Source organism: Hibiscus syriacus, unplaced genomic scaffold (genome assembly GCF_006381635.1).
Source record: "Hibiscus syriacus cultivar Baekdansim isolate YM2019G1 unplaced genomic scaffold, ASM638163v2 tig00110418_pilon, whole genome shotgun sequence".
NCBI lineage: Eukaryota > Viridiplantae > Streptophyta > Magnoliopsida > Malvales > Malvaceae > Hibiscus > Hibiscus syriacus.
The window spans coordinates 79,322-98,085 of record NW_024062730.1 but is presented as its reverse complement, the minus strand read 5'-3'; the positions used below and the strand labels follow the sequence as shown (position 1 = coordinate 98,085).

At 35.9% G+C, this 18,764-nt stretch overlaps 1 pseudogene; it reads left to right on the top strand.

Annotated features, from left to right (window-relative positions):
* The first annotated feature begins 691 nt into the window (after positions 1 to 691).
* Positions 692 to 18,222, top strand: LOC120124465 (annotated as a pseudogene).
* The last annotated feature ends 542 nt before the right edge of the window (positions 18,223 to 18,764 follow it).

The window sequence follows — 18,764 nt, the reverse complement described above, 5'->3', positions numbered from 1 at the left end:
TCCCTGAATTTTCTTTAACTTTAAAACAAGCTCCAAATTTTAAAATCTTTCAAATCAGTCCCAAATTTTCGCCAAATTTTCACAATTAAACCCTCCAATTTCAATTAAATATTATTTTGAAAATCGGGTTGTTACACAAATATTTATAATTTAATATTAAAGTTTAACTTTTTATTAAAAAACATATACCACAAGGATGATTTGGTAAAATATAAAAATATAATTATTTAAAATAATATGTAACTTTAAGTTGTTAAAAAATAGATTTTATACATTGAAAAATAATATCATTGTTCGCTCGAGATCATAATATTATCTTTTCATATTATTATATATAAATAAATCTAATAATCACAAAAAATCAAACCTTCATAAAATTGAAAATCTTAAAATTATCATTGATCAATAATTTTTAAAGTAAATCTTCTAAATCAACTACAAAGAGAAAATAAAATATTTACACAAAATTTAGAGACCAAATTAAAAGAAATGGTAGAATAAATGTTTGTTTTTCCTCATATTTTATTACCGCATGCGTCGCCTATGATTTTTGGTTGTTTTTCCTCCATTATTTATTCTCTCTCTTACACAAAGCTTGCTGCTTTTTTGTTTTGTTATTAAAAGTATAGTTTTATTATTATTATTATTTTTGACTTGAGAGAGTTCACAGTTGACATACAGGAGAGCAGAGGAGAGAGTGCTGTAGGGTTTTGAACTTTACTCTTCTTTCTTTGCTTCTTTGTCTTCATCTGCAACTTTTTAATCTTTCTCAAATTTCACCCAGAGATTAAAAAACCAAACCCTAATATACCTTATCGCTTTTCTTCTTCTCCAGCTTCGTCTTCTTCATTTCAGTCTCAATCCCAGTTCGCTGCAAAATGACTTGTTTGCCTTAGCTGAACACCCACAATTCCATGTCCGAAACTCGCCCCTTTCACGTAAATTTGCCGTCATGCCACTGCCCATTACGTCTGCTTCACTTAAGTAGGTAAAAACCCTTTCTTCTTCACTGTTCTTTGTTATGGGTTACGACTTTTTTTCCCGTTAGTTGTTTATTCTAATGCTTTTTTCTAGTTATGTGCTTGAAATGTTAAAATGGGTTTTGCTTGTGGTTTGAAGGTGAGAGAAGGAAGCCATGGAAGGTGATGGGGTTGCGCTGGCGTGTTTGATTTCTGGGATTCTTTTTGCTGTTCTGGGTTTAGGTTCATTTTCCATTCTCTGGGCCGTCAATTGGCGCCCGTGGCGGATTTATAGGTATTGCATGATATTTTCAACCTTTAATTTTGCTACTGATATAGTTGCTAACATCATAACTATGCTTTAATGCAGCTGTTTTTTTAAGTTAGTTAAGTGAATTGTTAATAATGCATTGTGAATTTGATTATACACAACTGAGATCTTTGCTATAATTTCATTTTCATCAAATTGACAGTTTGTCTATGATGCGTATTACTAACCTGTGTTATGTTGACATCATTACTAATATGGTTTACACATTTTATCGGTACATGTGGTTTATGATCCAATTTTTTTAGTTGTTTCTGGCAATTCGAATAACTAATTATTGCCAATTACAGAATAAATGTCGTTTATGCAACTTTTTGTCCGTTACAATTTGGTCGGTACATGCCATTTGGGTAAAGACCGCTTTGGGGGTGCCAAGATGCTGGAACGGTTATATTGTAAACCATATTCTGTTTGGTGTTTTACTGGTTCTTCCAGAAACTGTTTCAGTGTATGTTTGTTGTTTCTCTTTGATTCTCTGGGTGGATCAATCCTCTAAAAACTATCTAATAAGAAAAATTGAATGTAATTGCTTCTTTGCATAGCCTGAATGGTTTTTTTACTTACCGTGTGAAATACATGTGCGCTCCATTCTTTTCCCTTGGTTGGTTGGGCGGGCTGGTGGGCGGGTTGAGTTAATGTCATTTTTCTTTCTAAACTTTTAATGATTGATATTCATTCTCTTTTCAGTGGATTTTGCACGAAAATGGCCGAGTATCTTACAGGGACCCCAGCTGGGTGTGCTATGTGCTCTTTTATCTCTATCTGCATGGGTGGTTGTTTTATCTCCAATTTTGGTTCTTATCATGTGGGGATGCTGGCTAATCATAATATTAGGCCGAGAGATTGTTGGGCTGGCTGTAATAATGGCTGGTATTGCTCTATTATTGGCATTCTATTCAATCATGCTGTGGTGGAGGACTCGATGGCAAAGCTCAAGTATGTGTCTTAATGACCTCTTTCCTTTTGTTTTTCTTACTTCTTGAACTATGTGATATACTTTTTTCCTTTTAGAAGGACAGAGAGATTTCTTCCCAGTCATTTTATTTCCGATTGACTGAAATTTATTTGAAGCCTCGTGGTGGTTCTATATTTGGAGATAGGGGATGGAATTTTAATCAATCACATCAAGTCCATGTGTTCACCTAGCTGTACAGAAGGAAAAGAAAGGGCTTACCTGTCTAGATTTTGAAGAACATATAAAGTCCAAGAGCTAAGAAGTGGAGATAAAATTCATTAGCAACAAAATCAGTATTGATAAAAGACATTGGCTCTGCTGAAGTATATTTTAAGATATTTTTTCTTTCCAAGGGAAGTAGTAGTTCTTAAACTAAACAAGTAATGACGAGTTAAGTAGATTGTACTGCAATTTCTAATTTTCGGAGGAAGTATTTCACAATTATACCTTTTCTCATGGCCCTTGATTGTGACCCTTACGGTCTTTGGTCGCCTTAGTTGCCCATTTCCCTTGTGACCCTGCCTCAACCTTTTTATTTTATGGGCTTGATCCCCTTTCCATAATGCTGCTTGAGTTGGCTTCTTCTAGGCTCATGAGTATACGGTTCAACTATATCAGCCCAAAGCTTATTTCTTGAAGGAAAAAAGAGCGTGTTAATGGTATTGAAAGACTGCTTTATGATTAAAACCATGAAGTTTTCACCTTTGCTTAGTTTTGATTAGAGTGGGATAGCTTTACTGTATGCATTTTTGAGTGTATCTAATGACAGAGATTGTAGCAGACTTTATTCATTTATGTTGGTGCAAGATCTTGTTAGCAGTGAGCGGGTGAAGATTTGTCTTGAAATATACATTTTCCATTGACACTGATTATGACATTTGCTACTTATGTGCACTAGGGTGACTTTTTGGACTAGAAAACTACTTAAACTTTTTCTGTGACTTTTTGGCCTACATTCTGGGTTGGCTACTTATGTGCACTAGGGTGATGAAGCTTAGTCAAACTTGGGCTTTCAACATAAACTTTAATTTTAGTAAAGCTGAAATTGAACCTTTGTAGGTTAAAACTGAAGCTTCAAATTAGGAAAGAACTGCAATGAGATGCCGATGTTTGTTTTAGTAATATTTTCTAATAGATAAAATACTTTTCTTCATTTTTGAAAGAGGTTTCTTCCAATAGAAGTTTCCGGAGAACATTTCTTCATTTTTGTTTACTTTAGTTCCAGTTGCACCAAATGGACATTAACTGAGCTGTGACTAATAAGTATTTATTTCTGGTAGAAGTTAACATAAAAATAGCTTGCAAAAGCTCTGGGAAAAGAAAATTATTGTGGTTTATTTGGAGGGAAATGGAGGGAGTATCTACCATAAGCAACATTTTAAGGAAAGAGGTGTTGGGATTCTTTGTTGTTGTTTAAGGATACCATGTTTTTGTTTAAATAGGTGCTCTTGATTTTAATTTAACTATATTCTGTGATTTCTTTCTATTAGTGATTATTTTATTTTCCTGTATCTCATACTTGTCTTCTTTCTGCTCTGATAGGGGCTGTTGCTTTTCTACTTCTGCTGGCTGTTGCTCTGCTTTGTGCATATGAACTTTGTGCTGTGTATGTTACGGCTGGTTCCAGTGCGTCTGAGCGCTATTCTCCTTCTGGATTCTTCTTTGGTGTATCAGCAATTGCCTTAGCAATCAATATGCTTTTTATCTGCCGCATGGTCTTCAATGGTAATCTTTGTTGTAATGCTATCTTGTCTCCTAATGTGTCATTTCATTTCTTCGTTACACAAGGAACTAGAGAGTGATGGTATCATCTGCAAGTTCCATGACATTAATCTTACTTCTATACTAGATCAGTTGATATGGAACTAATATGATATGGGTATCATGTGCAAGTTCCAGGACATTAATCTTGCTTCTGTATCAGATCAGTTGATGGTTTTATTTTTATATTTTCTGGTTTAGACATGTAAGTGACTGTACTTTGACTTTCCCTTCATCATCTTGCGTAGGAAATGGCTTGGATGTGGATGAGTATGTTCGGCGGGCATATAAATTTGCATACTCTGATAGTGTAGAAATGGGTACCATTTCTTGTTTACCAGAACCGCCAGATCCAAATGAGTTATATCCTCGGGAGTTCAGTAGGTAAAACCATTTTAGTGTGTTTGCTTTGGTACTCTGGTCTGAAATTCAGTAGGTAAAACCAGTTCATTTGACGTGTTTGCATTAATACTCGGGGTGACCATAGTTCTCTTCATACTTTTCCTTCAATGCTTGTTGGTAATTTTTACTGGCACCCGCCTACACCCATAACATGCATGGAAATAAGGTTATTCTTGAATACATTCAATCTTCATATTTGGCATTGTATGAAATGTTGCCAGATGGTAGGTTTTTATGTATGAGTGCAGAGTAATTATCATCTCTTGTTATATGCCATGCTTTGTGATAGTCTTGAATATCCATGATTCTAAATAATCCTTTTAGATATCTTTGTGTAGTAAAATATGTTTTCTATAGCGGGTTATACATACCTCCCAGTATGCTTATATGTTTCAATTTTTTAAAGTTTTTCTCCATTTCTCTTTTATCGGAATTTAGTGTGTAATTGTTCAAGTTCTCACTTTTTTCTTGGTAGACTAAGTGAATGCTTCACGAGCCTATTGCATATACAGTTCCAAATCGTAATATCATTTTGTGCCTCCTCAATCTGTTTATGGGAAAAGCTTTATATTCTTCAAGAACTTACTTTCGTACCGTACTATGTTCCTTGGATTTTTCTTTTTTCTTAGGGCTTCACATCTCGGACTTCTTTACCTTGGCTCCCTTCTTGTTCTTCTTGTCTACTCTATTCTATATTATCTGACAGCGAAGGATGCACATTGGCTTGGGGCTATCACTTCTGCTGCAGTTATAATTCTCGGTATGTTTGTGTCAATATTATTTTAGCTGTTTACTTTGATATCCTGGCACAACATTCATATATCTGTCATGAAAATTCAGTTTCTTTTAATTGTTTGCCCTGTAGATTGGAACATGGGAGCATGCTTGTATGGGTTTCAGCTTCTTAAAAGTCGTGTTGTTGCACTTTTTGTTGCTGGAACTTCACGGGTTTTTCTCATTTGCTTTGGAGTACATTATTGGTCTGTTCTAGATTCCCACATGATTCTAGTATTGCTAGTTTTGTTACTGTTGCATTGTGATAGTTGATCTCTCTCTCTTTTGGACCTTTTAAAATTTCTTCAGGTACTTGGGGCATTGTATTAGCTATGCAGTTGTAGCTTCTGTCTTATTAGGTGCTGCGGTTTCTCGCCATTTTTCAGCTACAAACCCATTAGCTGCTCGAAGAGATGCCTTGCAGAGCACAGTGATTCGTTTGAGAGAAGGTTTCCGTAGGAAGGAGCAAACTAGTTCTTCTGGTTCATCTGATGGTTGTGGCTCAAGTGTGAAACGCAGTAGTAGTGCCGAAGCTGGCCATTTTACTAATATTATTGAAGATAATAGCCAGAGTATGGTACATTGCCCTGCTGATGCTAATAATTGGAATAGTCTTGTTACGTATCCAACTTCTAGCTTTCAAGAGGGGATAAATAGTGATAAGAGTGTAGACAGTGGAAGACCAAGTTTAGCATTGCATAGCAGTTCTCATCGCTCGGTCCAAGAGCATGAAATGGTACCGTTAGAGAAAAATATTGACCCCAATAGCTCTTTTGTGGTTTGCTCCCGTAGTGGTCATGATAGCCAAGGTTGTGAGTCTAGTACATCAACTTCAGCTAATCAACAAATGTTAGATTTGAGTTTAGCTCTTGCATTTCAAGAAAGGTTGAGTGATCCTATGATTACATTAATGTTGAAAAAGAGAGCAAGACATGGCAATCGAGAATTGACTAGTTTATTGCAAGATAAAGGATTAGATCCTAATTTTGCCATGATGTTGAAAGAGAAGAGCTTGGATCCAAATATACTTGCATTACTGCAGAGGAGTAGCTTGGATGCAAATAGGGATCATCGAGACAATACTGATATCACAATTGTCGATTCCAATAGTATTGATAATGCTATGCCCAATCAAATCTCCCTGTCAGAAGAATTAAGACTCCAAGGGCTTGAAAAGTGGCTGAAGTTCTCCAGACTTGTTTTGCATCATATAGCAAGTACTCCGGAGCGTGCATGGGTGCTATTTAGTTTTGTCTTTATCATAGAAACAATCATTGTGGCAATTTTTCGTCCAAAGACAATCAAAATTATAAATGCTACACATCAGCAAGTAAGCGAGCCTTTCTTTTTCTGGGATGTTGCTTATTTTATTTGATGACACTTGGTAGTGCCCTTATTGATGTACACGTTTTTAGCAATTCAATAATTGTAAATAGACATTATGTTAAGAGTTATCATTGCCTTATATTTGCTAATGTGGAGTTTCTGTGTGTATCTCTTGCAGTTTGAATTTGGCTTTGCCGTACTGCTTTTATCTCCTGTTGTCTGTTCAATCATGGCGTTTATTCGTTCACTTCAAGGAGAAGAAACACCCTTGACACCGAAAACTCGCAGGGTATACTGTTTTTCTCAAGTTATACCGGATGTTCCTACATAAAATTGTGATTTGGTTTCGGGTTGAATTTGATAGTTAATACGAGTTTTTCCTTGATTTTATTTCTCTATTGTTTTCTGTGGAGGTTTCCTTTGAGAAGTTATTGCGATTTTTCTAACTTTTTAATGTGGTCTTTTGCATTTAGTTGCTCCAAAATGCCGGTTAATATTGTAGTTATTTTCGTAACAATTGGCTTATTTTAATGGTTCCATAGGTTCAAATTTTTGGCTTCTACTAGTGCTCCAAATATATCCTTAGTGTTTTCCTAAAATATATTAGTGTATGTTTCCTCCTATGCTTTCTTGGGGGAACATTTCAGTAGTTTCAGGAGGTCACAATCCCCAGGTGGATTTTCTGGTACTTTTATTGTCCAGAGTTGTCAATATCAGTAATGTACATTTCTAGAAAACGCTTATATGAAAAGAGGGTCCAATAGGCCTCCTACTTTCCACATCCAATGGTTTCATTTTACCATGCTTTCTAATTGAGTCAAAGCATTTAGGTGAACTCCCAAACCCCTGAAATCTCCTATTACTTATAATTGATAGCCTATTTATCTTTTTCGATGAGAGTTACATGTGTTCATAATTACACATATTAAGGTTAACAAAAGTAGATGTTTTTCACAGAACTTCAGTGCTGGTTGATAACCATATATCATGTTACAGAGCTGCACTTTTATATTTTATTTGTGCATCCTTCATTCCTTTTCTTGAGGGGGCATAAATGAAATCTTGAAACAGAGAGTTGTGGAACTTTTTTGTTCTAGTAATAAATGAATTTTATGCTGCAGCTGTCTTCAATTTAATCTTCTCCCTGTATCTTTTAATGTATTTCTTCCTTTGCAAGAACTAACAATAGATTCCTTTGGCTTAAGTGTTTTGTGGCCATTAATTTTGTAATGACATTCAATGTTTGATTACCATTTCTGGTATTTACTAGTGTTGTTTCCATTATTTTACATCATTCCTTTCTTTCTTTTAGTTATAATAATTTAGTGTCTGCTTTGCTTCCATCTTGCCACCCCCCCCCCCCTTACTTTGTTCAGTATGGCTTTGTTGCTTGCTGCTCAGCACTTCCGTAGGACTGCTGCTTTCTTTCCTGAGGTATGATCAATTTTAAGCATGCATTAATTAATTCTTGCCATTGCATTTTTCCCTGGTTCAACAGTTTTCATTTTTCTGTTAATGGCAATTTCTGTGGCATAAAACATGTCCAGTGATAATAATTTGACGTCTTATTCACGATTTTTTGATTTTGTTGAATGACTTTATTGTGGTTCCAAGCTTTCAGTTGTACTGTGCTAGAATTGTCATGTAATGTATGATTCTTTTTTAACTCATAAAAAACTATTTACTTTAGTTTCCTCTGCTTCAGTATCCTCTTCCATCTCCAATTCATTTGTCTATGTAAAGGCTGCTATAGTGTCAATGAGTAATTTAAAACTGCTGGGTTGTTTAATTTTTTATTTCTTTAGGATCATCCAAATGTGGGGTTCCTTCTTCCTATTATTCAATTTTTTTGTGTTTGCTCATATGTTAAAATGAAATACTAAGTTGTCAGATGTCTATATTTCCTTTAGAACCTTTATTTGTAATGTATTTGAATAGCCTTGGTTCATTCTGTCATTGGTACATTAGCCAGCCGGCCCAGCCCCCAATTTTGTATTTTTAGTTCATTGTGACATGGAGTTAAGAATGCGTACTGTTTGGGCTTCCTCGGGTTGATACTTTCTACTTCTTAAGTACTTAAACATGCTTGTTAAGAAAGTTCCCATTGTTGTTATCATCCTTTTTATCTATTACTTATTAACAATTTATTTTATACTATTGCTGCAATTATTACTGTGCTGTTAATTGCCTGTCAGGTACTAATATCTGTTTTCTTTCTGCAGCAAGTCATCTGTGCTTCTTGGATTGTCCTTGACGGTCCCCCTCATGGTAGCCTGTCTCTCTGTTGCAATTCCTATATGGATCCGCAATGGCTACCAATTTTGGGTTCTACAAGTTCAATGTACAAGTTTTGCTGGAAATCATCGACCTTCTGGGACAAAGGAGGTTTGTTCTGCCCCTTCTCTTTGGTTCTTTCCGACAACATTTAGTTCTTATCCTTAATTCAGACTCATCAGTCATCTTTCAACTCGCCTTCATGATTTTTGATTTTATGGATATAGCTCTTTTGTTCTTTCAAGTTTTGTAGCTTTTGGCATATGATAAGTCTATAGGTTTTCTGCTTGTAATTATTTTGGTGCTATTGTTAGGGAAATTATAGAAAAGCTATAAAGTTTAATGGGATAGCAGTAGTGCAGAAACACAAACAATGAAAGAAAACAAAAACTGTTGCTAGACACCATAATAATGGCTAAAATTGGTGTAAAATTGAAGTTGGAACAAGAACACTATACTGTTTGGGTATCCAGGCTAAAAAATAATAATGATTATAGTCGTGCTGCCTAATGCATTGAAAAGACTGTTAATACTAGGGTTATAGAAGCTTAATCCTGCGTGCAATTCAAAGTCATCAAGTGACTGCATGTTAATTATATGACAAATAAAAATATAATTGTTGAGCGTTTAACTAAATTACTGTCAGAAAAGGATGTATAATAATATATTTGGTATAATTTTGAGTTTGAGCAAGAGCACCATATTATGTTTTATATTACATTCAAGTTATATGTTTAATTATATGTATTTCTATTTTTATTTAAGTAAACATAAAATAAAATATAGTAATAAACATAGTAGAGTTTATGATGCTCTTGCATCAATGACTTCAAAAGGGAGAGAGACAACAGGCAGAAGTTTAGGTTACAGTTTTCTTTTAATAATAGAAAAGTGATTGCTTACTCAGTTTTCTAGTTACACATTTTTTCTCTGGCAGTAATTTGTAGAATTGTATTTTCTTTTCTGCTGTAACGTTCATTGCTGTCCTTGTCAGATGGTGGTTCTTATTCTTTGCGTAACAGTATTTACTGGTTCTGTACTGGCACTGGGTGCAATAGTGTCTTTTACCCCTCTAGAGGATTTAAGATACAAGGGATGGACTGGTGAACCAAATAATTTTACTTCTCCTTATGCATCATCTGATTACATTGGCTGGGCAATGGCATCTGCAGTTGCTTTAGCAGTTACTGGTGTGCTTCCCATCATGTCATGGTTTGCAACTTACCGATTCTCTCTCTTTTCTGCTATATGTGTCAGTATATTCTCAGGTACAGTTTCTTTATTCTCGTACTCTTTACTTTTGGCTTGTAATTGAAGCTGTTTTTTTGTGTTCCATTTAAGAACTATTTCATCCATTCCCTAGAGATCGTCATTTACTCTTTTACTTTTTGCTGCTTCTATCTTTTTAGCTGTACTCGTCACATTTAATGGTGCCTCCTATATGAAAATCGTGAAGTCTAGGGATGACCAGGTTCCTACAGTTGGTGATTTTCTTGCTGCTTTTCTTCCATTGGTGTGCATTCCAGCACTGTTATCTCTTTGCACTGGATTACTTAAATGGTTTGTGATCTTCCTGAATATAGCAAGTGGTTTACGTGATCCTTTTTAACTTATTGTTTACCATTTTTTTTCACTATGCAATTCATGCTACTATGCAGGAAAGATGATGGTTGGAGGCTTTCTCGAGGTGTATATGTATTTGTTACTATTGGTCTTCTCCTATTTCTTGCTGCAATTTCTGCTGTTATTGTTCTAATCAAACCATGGACGGTAAGTGAGGCTTATTTTGGTATCCTTGGTTTGGCTTACTGTTTTATAGCTATCTCCCTATCTAATCTGTTGTCTTTCTTGTCAAACAGATCGGGGCAGCATTTCTGCTAGTTCTTCTCTTGATTGTTCTTGCCATCGCTGTTATCCACCACTGGACATCAAACAGTTTCTATTTAACCAGGACCCAAATGTTCTTGGTTTGCCTCCTTGCTTTTCTTTTGGGTTTAGCAGCATTTTTTGTTGGGTGGTTTCAAGGTGAACATAACCACTGTCCTACCTATTTTACTTTTTGATGCTTTATCTGTAAAATTGCAGCTCTCATGCTAACTTACAACTTATACTATTGGCATCATTCCATTTCACCTTTACTTTTCAGATAAACCTTTTATTGGAGCATCAGTTGGTTATTTTACATTTCTGTTTCTGCTTGCTGGGAGAGCTCTAACGGTGTGTTATATTCTATCCTCTTGATAAAATTTTGTGTTGTTCTCTTGCTACTTCATTTTGTTTATAAAAATACTCCTTTTCTTTAGGTTCTTCTTTCCCCTCCAATTGTTGTTTATTCTCCACGAGTGCTTCCTGTATATGTTTATGATGCTCATGCAGATAGTGGAAAGAATGTCAGGTTTGTTAAGATAAGACTGTTCTCTTTGTCTGATGGTTTTCCAATTTATCTTCAGACACATCTGTTTATTAACTATATGTTTGCTAACTTCAATAATGAATCTAAACGTTTAGTGATACATTGACATGAAAATTTGGCAATCTGTTGTGTATAGTGCTGCATTTCTTGTCCTTTATGGGATTGCACTTGCAACTGAAGGATGGGGTGTTGTAGCTAGCTTGATAATCTATCCACCATATGCTGGTGCTGCTGTATCTGCTGTAACCCTTGTTGTAGCCTTTGGTTTTGCTGTTTCTCGTCCGTGCTTAACTCTTAAGGTATGTGTCCTGTCTGATATGTCAATGTGCTTACCACTGCAACTAGGAGCTACATTTTTTGGCATGTTGCCCAAAAGAAATGCCAATTGTTCTCTTTAAATCGACTTGCATGCAGCCTTTTAACTTTTTCATTTGTTATTACTGCCAGATGGTGGAAGATGCAGTTCATTTTCTGAGCAAAGATATCGTTGTCCAAGCAATTGCTAGATCTGCCACGAAGGTGTGTGAGCATGTTTCTACAAATAGGCTTCACGTCTCGAAGAGATGTTTTCTTTTTGATATCTTGTAAAATTTGGTGCTTTGCAGTTCTAGGAAGTTAAATATAATTTTCCTTGGATTCGTAGCCATTTTCTAAATGATTGTTAATGTTTCAGTTTTGATTTCATTTTCTTGTTTCTTCATCACTATTTGCTCCGCGTTCTTATCGGCTGTAGATGCATAGAACTACCTTATTATTTCTTTCTTGAATTTTTGCATTAAGGGGTTATTTATTTTTAATGGTCTTTAGTACTGATTCTGTTTCATTCACTCATTGTTTATTGCCTATTTCCTTTTAATGTCAGAGTAATCTTCCATGGAAGATGTTGTATTTTTGTTATTTTTCTTTTCTTGTTATTAAGGTATTGTTTTGTTTGCAATCAGACAAGAAATGCTTTGTCTGGAACCTATTCCGCTCCACAAAGGTCTGCAAGTTCAGCAGCGCTTTTGGTAGGAGACCCTGCTGTTACACTTGATAAGGGAGGGAATTTTGTACTTCCTAGAGACGATGTCATGAAATTAAGAGATCGTCTGAGAAATGAGGAACTAGTAACTGGATCATTTTTCCATAGAATGAGATATCATAGGGGGTTTAGACATGAATCAACCAATGATGTGGATTACAGAAGAGAAATGTGTGCTCATGCCCGAATTTTAGCTTTGGAAGAGGCTATTGATACTGAATGGGTGTACATGTGGGATAAGTTTGGAGGTTATTTATTACTCTTGCTTGGTTTAACTGCTCAGGCAGAACGAGTCCAGGTTTGTCATTGCCTTGTGTGCTTTTCATGTTTGATGATATTCAACTTAAAACTTTAATGATAGTTTCATAACTATGTGGCAGGATGAGGTGCGCTTGAACCTTTTTCTTGACAGTATAGGGTTTTCAGATCTAAGTGCCAAGAAAATCAAGAAATGGATGCCGGAAGACCGTAGACAGTTTGAAATCATACAGGACAGGTAGCAACCGTTTGACATTTTTCATGTTATTTTTACTCTACACCATTATTCAACATTTCTTCTGTGTTTTTAAATTCTCTTGTTACAAATTTATAGCTATATAAGAGAGAGAGAGATGGAAGAGGAAATCTTAATGCAGAGGCGTGAAGAGGAGGGGAGAGGTAAAGAGAGAAGGAAAGCCCTTTTGGAGAAGGAAGAACGTAAATGGAAGGAGATTGAAGCTTCCCTGATATCTTCTATTCCTAATGCTGGCAACCGGGAGGCAGCAGCCATGGCAGCTGCAGTGCGTGCTGTAGGAGGTGATTCTGTGCTCAAGGATTCTTTTGCACGCGAAAGAGTTTCAAGCATTGCTCGTAGGATTCGTACGGCTCAGTTAGCTCGTAGAGCAGTTCAGGTTGAGTTTATATATTTAACTTGTTTCCCTTTTGCATGTAAGCATGATTTGCTCTTGAAAGTTTACAATGAATAATTTCCTAGTAGTGAACATTAGTTGACAAATGATTATACTTAATATCTGCTAATTGCCAGTTCAAAAGGAAAAAAAAAACTATGCTAATTCTTAAATGAGTTAGTTTATTTTGAAGCGTAGGAGTTTAGAACATGTGATTGCATATGATTATGTTTGTTATGTTCTGGTAATTCTCTGCTACCTTCAAATTAAAAAAATAAACAATAAGTTGTTGTATTAAATCTTCTCTCTTCGAAGTATTTTCTGATGTTCTTCTCATGAATTTGACCATGATGAAGGTAATCATTAAATTTTGAGCTTGTTGATTTTTCCCCTCTATTGTTTTTTTCCCTTTCACTTTTCACTTTTGTTTGCATGATTCCTATATGCCATGCGTATACTATTTTGAGGAAATATTGTACTCGTAAAATGAAATATAAAATCGATAATCATTTATAAATTGTGAATATATAAGAAGTCTAATTGTCTGATATCTCATGCTTGTTTCGTCTTCTATTCTTTTTGTTTTCTTTTCTTGAAAAAGAATAGTTGAAAAGGTACTAAAACATACACCGTTTGAAGTATGTGCTGATGGTTAATATTACTGAATATTTTATGATATTATTATGTAAGTTAGGTTCCATCTTTCCGTCTTAAGATCTATAGTTCATGTGTGTATGTGCCTACTGTAATTTGTGATTTTCATTCTTTGAAAGACATAATTACAAGATTACAAGACGGTGCCTACTGTACTTGTCTCACTTTGGATTATACTGATTTTTGTAGTGCATCGTTAGTAATTGTAACATTAAGATCCTTGCTTTTGGATATAATTATTTCTCATTTTGTAGAAATATAAATGTTTTTAACAGACGGGAATTTCTGGTGCTGCTTGTATCCTTGATGATGAACCAACTACAAGTGGCAGACATTGCGGCCAAATTGATCCAAGCATGTGTCAAAGTCAAAAGGTCAGCTTTTCAATTGCTGTGATGATCCAACCAGAATCTGGTCCAGTTTGTCTATTAGGGACTGAATTCCAGAAAAAGGTCTGCTGGGAAATTCTGGTGGCGGGTTCGGAACAAGGTATTGAGGCTGGACAAGTTGGACTTAGATTGATTACTAAGAGTGACAGACAGACAATTGTTGCAAAGGAGTGGAGCATCAGTGCGACAAGTATTGCTGATGGAAGGTTTGACAGTTTTCTTTTAACAGATATTTTTTAATTAGTTTTTCCCTGCACAAATTTTCTTACACAATACATTACGATCTTTATTTATATAAGTTTATTTTTCATTATTTATGCTCTATTAGATTTCTGTTATGAAGTCATTCACTAATAGGTGTGCGGAGCTGGGAAAATATTTTGCTGTTTCCCTGTACTTTATCTACTGCCAAAGTATTTCCCCTTTGGCATTCAAGTTTACTTGGGTGATGATTGTTTTGCAGCTGGCATATTGTGACAATGACTGTTGATGCTGATATAGGGGAGGCAACTTGCTATTTAGATGGTGGTTTTGATGACTATCAAACTGGCTTACCATTGTCTGTCGGTAATGGCATTTGGGAACAAGGAACTGAAGTTTGGGTTGGTGTTAGGCCTCCTATTGATATGGATGCATTTGGAAGATCAGACAGTGAAGGAATAGAGTCTAAGATGCATATAATGGATGTTTTCTTATGGGGAAGATGCTTAAATGAAGATGAAGTTGCTTCTCTTCATGCTTCTATTTGTTCTACTGAGTTTAACTTGATTGATTTCCCTGAGGACAATTGGCATTGGGCAGATTCGCCCCCAAGGGTATAGTTCTATTATGGTTCCAGTGTGTGTGTCTGTCTTACAATTCTGTATTTGAGCAAAATATATACTTATAATCTTATATCTATTTTTATTGCTTCAGGTTGATGAGTGGGACAGTGACCCTGCAGATGTTGACCTATATGATAGGGATGATATAGATTGGGATGGTCAATATTCAAGTGGTAGGAAACGGAGGCCAGGACGGGAAGGTTTTGTTGTTCACGTGGATTCTTTTGCCCGAAGGTATAGGAAACCTAGGATTGAAACTCAAGACGAGATTAATCAGCGGATGCTCTCTGTGGAGATGGCTGTCAAAGAAGCCCTCTCCGCCCGAGGGGAAATGCATTTTACTGACAATGAGTTCCCTCCAAATGACCTGTCACTTTTTATGGATCCAAAAAATCCTCCTCAAAAGCTGCAGGTATTTCCCTAACTAATCTTTTGCTGTTTCTTATGTTTATTTTCATTATTAGTGCCTTATCTTTGCTTTCTGAATTCTGACCTAGGTTGTTTCGGAATGGATGAGACCTGCTGAAATTGTTAAAGTTCATTCAGAGTCTCTTCCATGCCTGTTTTCTGGAGCTGCAAATCCTTCTGATGTTTGCCAGGTTTATCCTTTTATGAGCCTAAGCTTCCATATTGCTGCCTTTTCCTTTTTTCTCCCATTATTTTCTTCTGAATTCTGTTAGAGTTAATTTAATGGTCCATCACTTTGTAATCTGTCTTTGCCTGCCAATTTAATAGGGTCGATTGGGTGATTGTTGGTTTTTGAGTGCTGTTGCTGTTTTGACGGAAGTTTCACAAATACCAGAAGTAATAATTACTCCGGAGTACAATGAGGAAGGAATCTACACTGTTCGCTTCTGTATTCAGGTAATGTTTATGCAGGTCATATTTCAATTGTTGAATTTGTGCACACAAGCAATGCTTGAGTAGTTGAAAGTTGGAGGAAAACTATTGGGATTGTGTCTTTCAAATAATTAAAGAACTTCAGCTTTATTGACAAAGCTGTTAGATGGTAAAGGAACTGGGGTGTCACTTGGGTACAATTGGTTTTAATCTGAAGAAGGAAGCAGAAAGAGAAGATAAACTAATCTTCATGCTTAAAGGTTATTGTTTTGTTAGTAGGTATTAACAACCCTGATAGAGAACTAGCAAAACTTGACCTGAAAGCGAAACTTACTAGGATAAGCAAAAAGAACAATAACAAAGCTTAATGCAATTGTAGAACAACAAAGATTTCCCTAGATCTGTTAAGTATTAGTATTGACCCCTGTAAATACAAGTGTAACAAAATAAATCCCTGATGAACGGATCAGCTTATCTTCATTCTGTACGTGGAAAAAAATATAGATCTCTTAACCAGATGTACACTATTTTTATTTGTACTTCCTGATTCTTTAATTTAGTTGCTGCCGATGTTATGTTGCTTGTTAACATATAATTAGCATATTGATCCTTGGGCATACTCTGGTTATGAACACACTACAGGGTGAGTGGGTCCCTGTTGTTGTTGATGACTGGATTCCATGTGAATCACCTGGCAAACCAGCATTTGCGACCAGCAAGAAGGCTAATGAATTATGGGTTTCTATATTGGAGAAGGCGTATGCAAAATTGCATGGTTCTTATGAGGCACTAGAAGGCGGGCTTGTTCAGGATGCACTTGTTGATCTTACTGGAGGTGCTGGTGAGGAGATCGACATGAGAAGTCCCCAGGCCCAGTTGGATCTTGCCAGTGGTAGATTATGGTCTCAGTTGTTGCGATTTAAACAAGAAGGATTTCTTCTTGGTGCTGGAAGTCCATCAGGCTCTGATGTGCAGGTTTCTTCCAGTGGCATTGTACAAGGACATGCATACTCGTTACTGCAGGTACACTGGAATGCTACCTCTTAATTTGCTCTGCATGGCAAAGTAACTGTTAAAGAACTGTCGAAAGGGGTTATGATTCATAATAATTTAATCCAGGTAAGAGAGGTGGATGGACACAAGCTTGTTCAAATTCGAAACCCTTGGGCTAATGAAGTTGAATGGAATGGTCCTGGTCTGATTCATCTTTGGAATGGACGGATAGGATGAGGCACAAGCTGAAGCATGTTCCTCAGGTTGGTTCCTTTTGCTTTGCATGAATTATTGGATAAATGCATTTATCTAGACCTTTTTTTTTCCAATTGTGTTTCAATTTTACTTCTATGATTCCCGTTGAACAGTCAAAAGATGGTATATTCTGGATGTCATGGCAACACTTCCAAATTCACTTCAGGTCAATATATGTATGTCGGGTTTACCCTCTTGAGATGCGATATTCTGTCCATGGACAATGGCGTGGTTACAGTGCCGGTGGCTGTCAAGATTATAATTCGTGGCATCAAAATCCCCAGTTCCGATTGAGGGCAACTGGTCCAGATGCTTCTTATCCAATTCATGTGTTCATCACCTTAACTCAGGTAACAATATAATAGATCTTCATCGAGTTTACTACCTTTTATCTACTTCCAAGAAATTTCTGACCTTCAGTGGCATCAACTGTTCAGGGTGTTAGCTTCTCAAGAACTGCAGCTGGTTTTAGGAATTATCAATCTAGTCATGACTCACAGATGTTCTATATTGGAATGAGGATACTCAAAACCCGTGGTCGTCGTGCTGCGTACAATATTTACCTACATGAATCAGTTGGTGGTACGGATTATGTTAATTCTAGAGAAATATCATGTGAAATGGTTTTAGAGCCTGAACCAAAAGGTTACACGATAGTGCCTACAACCATACATCCAGGGGAGGAGGCACCATTTGTTCTTTCGGTTTTCACAAAAGCATCAGTTATCTTGGAACCGTTGTAGTCATTGGCAGTGGCTTCTCCGGTCTGCTTTTCTTTTGGGTTGAGGGCATGCTGGTTAAACTTTTAGGTGCTCGTGTTGACCATGAAACTGTGCGCCTGTGGGGCGTCTTATTTTCGGATCCCTTGGTTTGTCGGTGTTTTTGAGGTCGAAAACTGATTGAAATGTCTCATGTAGCAGTTAAACGTGCCACAGGGGCGCTCAGCTGCAAGGATGGTTCAAAATGTTGACTCAATTCTCAAACCAGAATGCACATTTTATCCGTTCCTGCTGGAGAATGGGTCATGACAGATTGATTAACTGTACATTTGTAGGTAGCATGTGTGACTGGCCCATTCATGTAAATGAACAAAATAGAAAAAAAATTACTAATTAGGGAAATTAGAAAAGCATAGAGGTTGTGAAGAGGAGGTTTGACAGTTTCAGCCGCAGTTTTGAACTCCTTTTAATTTATTTATAATCTTCTTTTTTCAACTTAATGTGCATTCTTTTGTATGATTCTAATAGTAAGCACTAAGCAGGGATGACTATCCGATCCAACGAGTCAAAAAATTTTGAGTTGATCGAGTTATAGTCTTATTTTATAGTTCAAAACCTTTTTTTTTTTGAAAATTTTAAGTTGAGTTTATGAAATTTGAGTTAAGTTGTCAGAGTTTTTAATTAAACTCAATTTTCAAGTTTTTGTTTAGATTTAATTTTAAATAATGAATATTATAATATTATTTGATATTAGGATAAAGTATATAAATGATTCTCTAATTATAATATATTGTTTATTGAGTTCTTTGACTATTAAAAGTTATAAAATAGTCCTTCAACTATAGGGAGTAATTTTGTTGGGTCTTTTGACTATTAAAAGTTACAAAATTGTCACTTGACTATTCATTATGTTTCAATTTTTTTTTTGTTAAAAATTTGACGGCAATATGAGTTGTACTTTAACCTATTGATTGAGATATGATAAAATAG